Genomic DNA, 8,353 nt, shown 5'->3' with positions numbered 1-8,353 from the left:
CATACTATATGTAAAACAAATGAAGTGAAGTGAAAGTCACGCAGTCGTGTCCAACTCTTTGTGACCCTATGGATTATATAGCCCATGGAATTCTTCAGGCCAGAATACTGGAGTGGGTAGCCTTTCTCTTCTCCAGGGGATCTTCCAAACCCAGGGACTGAACCCAGGCCCTCCGCATTGCAGGTGGATTCTTTACCAGCTGAGTGGCAAGAAAGTGAAAGTGTTGGTCGCTCAGTCGTACCTGACTCTTTGTGACCCTATGGATTGCAGCCCACCAAGCTCCTCTGTCCATGGGATTTTCCAGGCAAGGGTACTGGACTGGGTAGCCATTTCCTTCTCCAGGAGATCTTACCAACCCAGGGATTGAACTTGGTTCTCCTACAGGCAGATTCTTTACTTACTGAGCTACCAGGAAGCCCATAAGGGAAGCCCAAAAATGGATAGCCAGTGGGAATTCGCTGTATGACACAGAGCTCAACTCGTGTTTTGCGACAACCTGGAGAAGTGGGAGGTGAGAGGGAGGTTCAGGAGGGTGGGGATATGTGTATACCTATGGCTATTGGAGAAGGAAATGGCAACCCACTCCAGTATTCTTGCCTGGAGAATCCCAGGGACAGAGCAGCCTGGTGGGCTGCCGTCTATGGGGTCGCAGAGTCAGACACGACTGAAGTGACTTAGCAGCAGCAGCAGCATGGCTGATTCATGTTGATGGCAGAAACCAACAACATTGTAAAGCAATTATCCTCCAGTTAAAAATAATTTTAAAAATAATTAACCATGGAAGAAAGCATGGTAGAATGATGAGCCAGAAGGAAATAAAAGCTCAGATTCAACACCCCCCCAAAATAAGATCCCAGTGAGAAATGGAGTTCACCATTATCTTCATTACCTCCACCATAGTTTGGTCTTAGTTCAAACAACAGGAAGCGAACACAGCTCTGCCCATCAACAGAAAATTGGATTAAAGAGTTATTGAGCATGGCCTCGCCCATCAGAACAAGACCCAGTTTCCCCCACAGTCAATGTCTCCCATCAGGAAGCTTCCTTAAGCCTCTTATCCTTATCCATCAGAGGGCAGACAGACTGGAAATCACTATCATAGAAAACTAACCAATCTGAACACATGGACCACAGCCTTGTCTAACTCAGTGAAACTATGAACCATGCCATGTAGGGCCACCCAAGATGGAAAGGTCATGGTGGAGGGTTCTGACACAATATGATCCCCTGGAGAAGGGAATGGCCAGCCACTTCAGTATTCTTGCCTTGAGAACCCCATGAACAGTAGGAAAAGGCAAAAAGATATGACACTGAAAGATGAACTCCCCGGGTCGGTAGGTGCCCCATATGCTACTGGAGAAGAGTGGAGAAATAACTCCAGAAACCATGAAGAGACGGAGCCAAAGTGAAAACAACGTCCAGTTGTGAATGTAACTGGTGATGGAAGTAAAGTCCGATGCTGTAAAGAGCCATATTGCATAGGAACCTGGAATGTTAGGTCCATGAATCAAGGCAAATTGGAAGTGCTCAAATAGGAGATGGCAAGAGTGAACATCGACATTTTATGAATCAACAAGCTAAAATGGAGTGGAATGGGTGAATTTAACTCACATGACCATTATATCTACTACTGTGGGTAAGAATCCCTTAGAAGAAATGGAGTAGCCCTAATAGTCAACAAAAGAGTCCGAAATGCAGTACTTGGATGCAGTCTCAAAAATGACAGAATGATCTCTGTTTGTTTCCAAGGCAAACCATTCAATATCACAGTAATCCAAGTCTATGCCCCGACCAGTAATGCTGAAGAAGCTGAGCTTGAACGGTTCTATGAAGACCTACAAGACCTTTTAGAACCAACACCCCAAAAAGATGTCCTTTTCATTATAGGGGACTGGAATGAAAAAGTAAGAAGTCAAGAGATACCTGGAGTAACAGGCAAGTTTGGCCTGGGAGTACAAAATGAAGCAGGGCAAAAGCTAACAGAGTTTTGCCAAGAGAATGCACTGGTCATAGCAAACACCCTCTTCCAACAACACAAGGGAAGACTCTACACATGAACAGCACCAGATGGTCAATACCGAAATCAGATTGATTGTATTCTTTGCAGCCAAAGATGGAGAAGCTCTATACAGTCACCAAAAACAAGACTAGGAGCTGACTGTGGCTCAGATCATGAACTCCTAATTGCAAAATTCAAACCTAAATTAAAGTAGGGAAAACCACTAGACCATTCAGGTATGACCTAAATCAAATCCTTTATGATTATACAGTGGGGGTGACAAATAGATTCAAGGGATTAGATCTGATAGACAGAGTGCCTGAAGCACTATGGACAGAGGTTCGTGACATTGTACAGGAGGCAGTGATCAAGACCATCCCCAAGAAAAAGAAATGCAAAGAGGCAAAACGGTTGTCTGAGAAGGCCTTACCAGTAGCCAAGAAAAGAAGAGATGCGAAAGGCAAAGGAGAAAAGGAAAGATATACCCATTCAAATGGGTATTTGAATGCAGAGTTCCGAAGAATAGCAAGGAGAGGTAAGAAAGCCTTCTTCAATAATCAGTGCAAATAAATAGAGGAAAGCAATAGAACGGGAAAGACTAGAGAGCTCTTCAAGAAAATCAGAGATAGCAAGGGAAACTTTCATGTAAAGATGGGCACAATAAAGTACAGAGATGGTATGGACCTAATAGAAGCAGAAGACATCAAGACAAGTTGGCAAGAATACACAGAAGGACTATACAAAAAAGATCTTCACGACCCAGATAACCATGCTGGTGTGATCCCCCACCTAGAGCCAGCCATCCTGGAATGCGAAGTCAAGTGGGCCTTAGGAAGCATCACTACGAACAAAGCTAATGCAGGTGATGGAATTCCAGTTGAGCTATTTCAAATCCTAAAGAATGATGCTGTTAAAGTGTTGCACTCAATATGCCAGCAAATTTGGAAAACTCAACAGTAGCCACAGGACTGGAAAAGATCAGTTTTCATTTCAATCACAAAGAAAGGCAATGCCAAAAAATGTTCAAACTACTGCACAATTGCACTCATCTCACATGCTAGCAAAGTAATGCTCAAAATTCTCCAAGCCAGGCTTCAGCAGTATGTGGACTGTGAACTTCCAGATGTTCAAGCTGGATTTAGAAAAGGCAGAGGAACCAGAGATCAAATTGCCAATATCCATTAGATCATTGAAAAAGCAAGAGAGTTCCAGAAAAAACATCTACTTCTGCTTTATTGACTACACCAAATCCTTTGACTGTGTGAATCACAACAAACTGTGGAAAATTCAAGTAATGGGAATACCAGACCACCTGACCTGCCTCCTGAGAAATCTGTAGGCAGGTCAGGAAGCAACAGTTAGAACTGGACATGGAACAACAGATTGGTTCCAAGTTGGGAAAGGAGTATGTCAAGGCTGCTTGCTTATTTAACTTATATGCAGAGTACATCATGAGAAATGCTGGGCTGGATGAAGCACAAGCTGGAATCAAGATTGCTGGGGGAAATATCAATAATCTCAGATATGCAGATGACACCACCCTTATGGCAGAAAGTGAAGAACTAAAGAGCTTCTTGATGAAAGTGAAAGAGGAGAGTGAAAAAGTTTGCTTAAAAGTCAAATTTCAGAAAACTAAGATCATAGCATCTGGTCCCATCACTTCATGGCAAATAGATGGGGAAACAATGGAAACAGTGACCAACTTTATTTTGGGGGGCTCCAAAATCACTGCATATGGTGACTGCAGACATGAAATCAAAAGAGGCTTGCTCCTTGGAAGAAGAGCTATGACCAACCTAGACAGCATATTAAAAAGCAGAGACATTACTTTGCTGACAAAGGTCTGTCTAGTCAAAGCTGTGGTTTTTCCAGTAGTCATGTACAGATGTCAGAGTTGGACCATAAAGAAAGCTGAGTGCCGAAGAATTGATACTTTTGAACTGTGGTGTTGGAGAAGACTCTTGAGAGTCCCTTGGACTGCAAGCAGATCAAACCAGTCAATCTTAAAGGAAATCAACCCTGAATATTTACTGGAAGGACTGATACTGAAGCTGAAGCTCCAATACTTTGGTCACCTGATGCAAAGAACTGACTCATTGGAAAAGACCCTGATGCTGGGAAAGATTGAAGGTAGGAGGAGAAAGGGACAACAGAGGATGAGATCGTTGGATGGCGTCACCGACTTGATGGATGTGAATTTGAGCAAGCTCAGGGAGCTGGTAATGGACTGGGAAGTCTGGTGTGCTGCAGTCCATGGAGTTGCAAAGAGTCAGATACGAGTGAATTGAACTGAGCTGAACAAAAGCATCACCATATCAGTAGTTAACATTTAGTGAATGTTCTCAGTGTGTCAGTTGCTGCTAACTCTCAGTGTGTCAGCTGCTGCTAAGGGCTTTCTGCATATCAATTCATTTCATTCTCAACCAACCTTGGAAGGCAATTGGTGAAGTTGATGCTGCTGCTGATGAAGGATATGACATCTTCCAGGTGAGAAAAACAGGCTGAGAGAAGTTGGGCTTGTCTAAGATCCCACAGCTGTAAGGCGCAGAACCACCACCTAAACTCATGACTGTGTGAAAAGCGCTGGGGACCCATTCACTTACAAACTTGTGGTCTCTTTTGATCCAGATCACAGCCTCCTTTTACTTATTTATTTTTAGTCTCTCTTTTAAAGTTATTTTTATTTATTTGGTTGTGCCAGGCTTAGTTGTGGCACACGGGGTCTTCAATCTTTAGTTTCGGCATGCGAACTCTTAGTTTGCAGGATGTTTCATCTTTCACTTATGGACCTTCCCCACCCACCCACCCACCCCCCTCCGCCCTTTTTTGTAAGTTGCAGTATCCTGGGCCATCTAGTTGCAGCATGCAGGATCTAGTTACCTGATGAGGGGTGGAGCCCAGGCCCCTCTGTGTTGGGAGTGTCAAGTCTTAGCCATGAGACTACCAGGGACGTCCTCAGCTCATAGCCTCTTGACATAAGCAGAGCAGCACTCATTAAAATGATTCTCATTTTACAGATAGCGAGACTGAGACCCAGAGAAGTGGAATGTTTTGCCCAAACTTTGAGCAGCCATGGAGAGGCCCCAGGCCTCTAGGTCCCTGTTTCAGGCATTTTAGGATGAGGTGGCTGGATCACAAGGAGTCCAGCACATCCTCTGAGACTTTACCCCTTTGCAAGAGGGACTGAGGAAACAGCTCATCCAGGCCTCATCCTCCATGGACAGTGGAGCAGCTGGAGGTCAGGAGAGGGCCAGGGACCCTCCCCCACCTCCCGAGGTTCTGAGAGTACATAGGACCTAGATGTTCCAGTTTTTCTCATGGATATATTCAAACTGTATTATTATCTTCTTTTCTTTCTTTCTTTTTTTGACATACCACAGGGCATGTGGGATCTGAGCTTCCCAACCCAGGATTGAGCCCAAACCTCCTGCCGTGGAAGTGAGGAGTCTTAACCGCTGGATCGTCAGGGAAGTCCTGTATCATTATTTTATGACGTAGTCTTCCTGCTTATTTGGGTCCCTTGCTATTACCCACTATTGGGGTGAAAAAAATTCTAATGTCAGCTTGATGCTTTAAAATTGACCTCGAACTTTCCAGAGAATAACTGTTCTCAGGTCTATGCTTTCTTGTTTTATCTGCAGAGATGCTGTGTCCATGAAAATCCCTGGGAGCTGTTGGTAGTTTGTTCCCATGGACGTGTATTTCGGAATGAAGGGATCATTGTATTGTCTAGTTTTGTTGTAAAAATTTCCCACATGATTGGGTTTTATTAACTAGTTGCTCTGTTTTCAAGTGGAAATTTCGTGGAGATTTGAACCTTGTATTGCAGCCACAGCTGCTGTCTTCCCCATTGTTCTTCGAGGATACCGGAAGTTGGAGTGCTAACTGTTAAAGGAGCTCCAAGGGGCTGGTGGTCACCGTGTCTGAAGCTAAAAGTGCTGCTACCAGTGTGGTTTAGGTGTTTCAGGATTTACACTGCACCACAGGCTGCCAGGCACATTGTGCCCACGTGGATGACAGTAACGCCACCTACCGGACGCCTTCCAAGGCCTGTCGATGGCCGTCCTATCACATTCAGGGGACGCAACTCAGCCAGCCCCTTCCTTCCATCCTGGATGCCTCTGCTGTTTTCCTGTAAGCTCGTTAACAAGATTGGCTGCCGTGGTGGCAGTTGTGAAAGGGCTAGAAAAATCCACCCAGAAGTGACTTTTACCTAGACTTTTCCTGAGGTGTCAGCAAGCAGCCTCTCCTAAATGCTTTCCTTCTGTTTCTTCCAACTGCTGACTGATATTAGGCTGTTCTCTCCGACCCCAAATTTTCTCTTACAAAGTATGTTTACAGTAACCCATATATGCCCTTTCTGCCTCTTGACATGAATGTCCTCTGGAACAGAGCTTCGCCCCGGAAAGTCTATAGCAGGAGGACTAATTGGTAAGTTCCTTATCCACTCACCATTCCACCATGGGGTTATAGTCATCCAGTGCAAGTTCCCACCAATCCCATACGTGTCCCTGAGTGGCTCCCAGGGATGGCCACCAGGGTGTGCCTCTCAGCTGTGGTTTTCCACGGCTGTTTGGTTCTGATTTCCACCAGGAGGAGCTGAGAACTGTCTCATGAGCAGTATCTCTTTTTTAACTTCTGAAACATTTGTTTATTTATTTTTTATTTTTGGCTGTGCTGGGTCTTCGTTGCTATACATGGGGTTTCTCTAGTTGCGGTGAGCAAGGGCTGCTCTCTAATTGCAGCGCACGGGCTTCTCATCATGGCGGCTTCTCCTGTTGGAGAGCACAGGCTCTGGGTGCATGGGCTTCAGTAGTTGGGCTTAGTTGCTCCAAAGCATGTGGGATCTCCCCAGACCAGGGATCGAACCCACATCCCCAGCACTGGCAGGTGGATTCCTTTCCATTATACCTCTAAGGAAGTTCATGAGCATTTTCAGTTGGAGCTGTAAATTCTTATAGGCCAACCATTTCCACGTGGTCTAGGGAGGCTACTGGTTGAAGATAAAAATTTCCACGTTATTCCTACAGTCAGTGTGGCCAACCTTTGTACATTGTATCTGCTGAGATTTGTTAATCCTTGAGGTTCTGTATCAGTTAGTTATTGCTTTATAACAAACAACCCCTCAAAGTGGTAGCTTAAAATATTGCACATTTATTATTGCACACAAGTCTCTGGATTAGCTGGGCAGTTCTTCTGGCCTGGGATGTATTCAGTGGTCAGCAGTGGGTTGGGAAGGCAACTCTGCTGCTGTTGGCTTGGATCTCCCACGTGTCTGGGGATAAGCTGACTGTAGGCTGGTCCAGTATAGTCTTGATGGCTGGTCCATCCACGTGGATGGATTCTCCTTCACGTGATTTCTCATCCTCCAGCACCTGAGCTGGGCTTGTCCACACAGAGATGTCAGGGTTGAGTTCAGTTCAGTCGCTTAATTGTGCCTGACTCTTTGCAACCACATGGACTGGTGGCAGGGTTACTAGAGAGAAATGGCACACAAAGCCTTTCGAGGCTAAGGCATGGTGTTGTGTTACCTTGTCCACATTCTATATGGCCAAGCCAGTCACGGGCTTCCCAGGTAGCACCAGCGGCCAAGCAGAAGATGCAAGAGATGCGGGTTCAGTCCTTGGATCGGGAAGATCCCCTGGAGAAGAAAATGGCAACCCACTCCAGTATGCTTGCCTGGGAAATTCCATGGACAGAGGAGCCTGGTGGGCTGCAGCCCATAGGATCACAGAGAGTTGGACATGACCGAGCACACGCGTGTTGCTATTTGTTGTGGGAGATTTGGTGGCGTTGGTAGTTAAGCCAGTCACAAGTTTCAACCCAGCACTGGAGTAAGAGGAGACTACAGAGTTTCAGGGCAAATAGTGTGAATCCAGAGAGGCCAAAAATAGGGGCCACAAATGCAGTTAACTCACCACAGGTCCCATGATTTTCCCTACGACAGTCAATCATGGTGACGATAAATTATGGCGTGCTCAAAACTTGACTTATAATAGTCCACTATGCTATACCGCATTCTCAGAATTAATATTTACCAGGTGCTGAATTTGTATTATTAGGGGAATCCCCTGATGGTCTAGTTGTTAGGACTCTGCCCTTTCACTGCTGGGGCCCAGGTTAGAGCCCTGATCAGGGATCTAAGATCCTGCAAGCCACAGGGTGAAGCCAAAAAAAATTTTTTTTATATTATTAGGTTTCACAGGTACCACTCTTACACAGAGAAGTTTGAATCCATAGAATTTTATTTATTAGTATCTAGAAACCACTCCAGGCAGCTCACCATTTTCCATGAACTATGTGTTCATCTGTAAGTAAAAGAAAATCAGCTCAAAATGACTTAAAAATAATCAA

This window comes from Oryx dammah, unplaced genomic scaffold (assembly GCF_014754425.2).
Source record: "Oryx dammah isolate SB20612 unplaced genomic scaffold, SCBI_Odam_1.1 HiC_scaffold_15, whole genome shotgun sequence".
NCBI classification, from domain to species: domain Eukaryota; kingdom Metazoa; phylum Chordata; class Mammalia; order Artiodactyla; family Bovidae; genus Oryx; species Oryx dammah.
The sequence above is the reverse complement of the archived record's forward strand: the minus strand, read 5'-3'. Positions refer to the sequence as shown.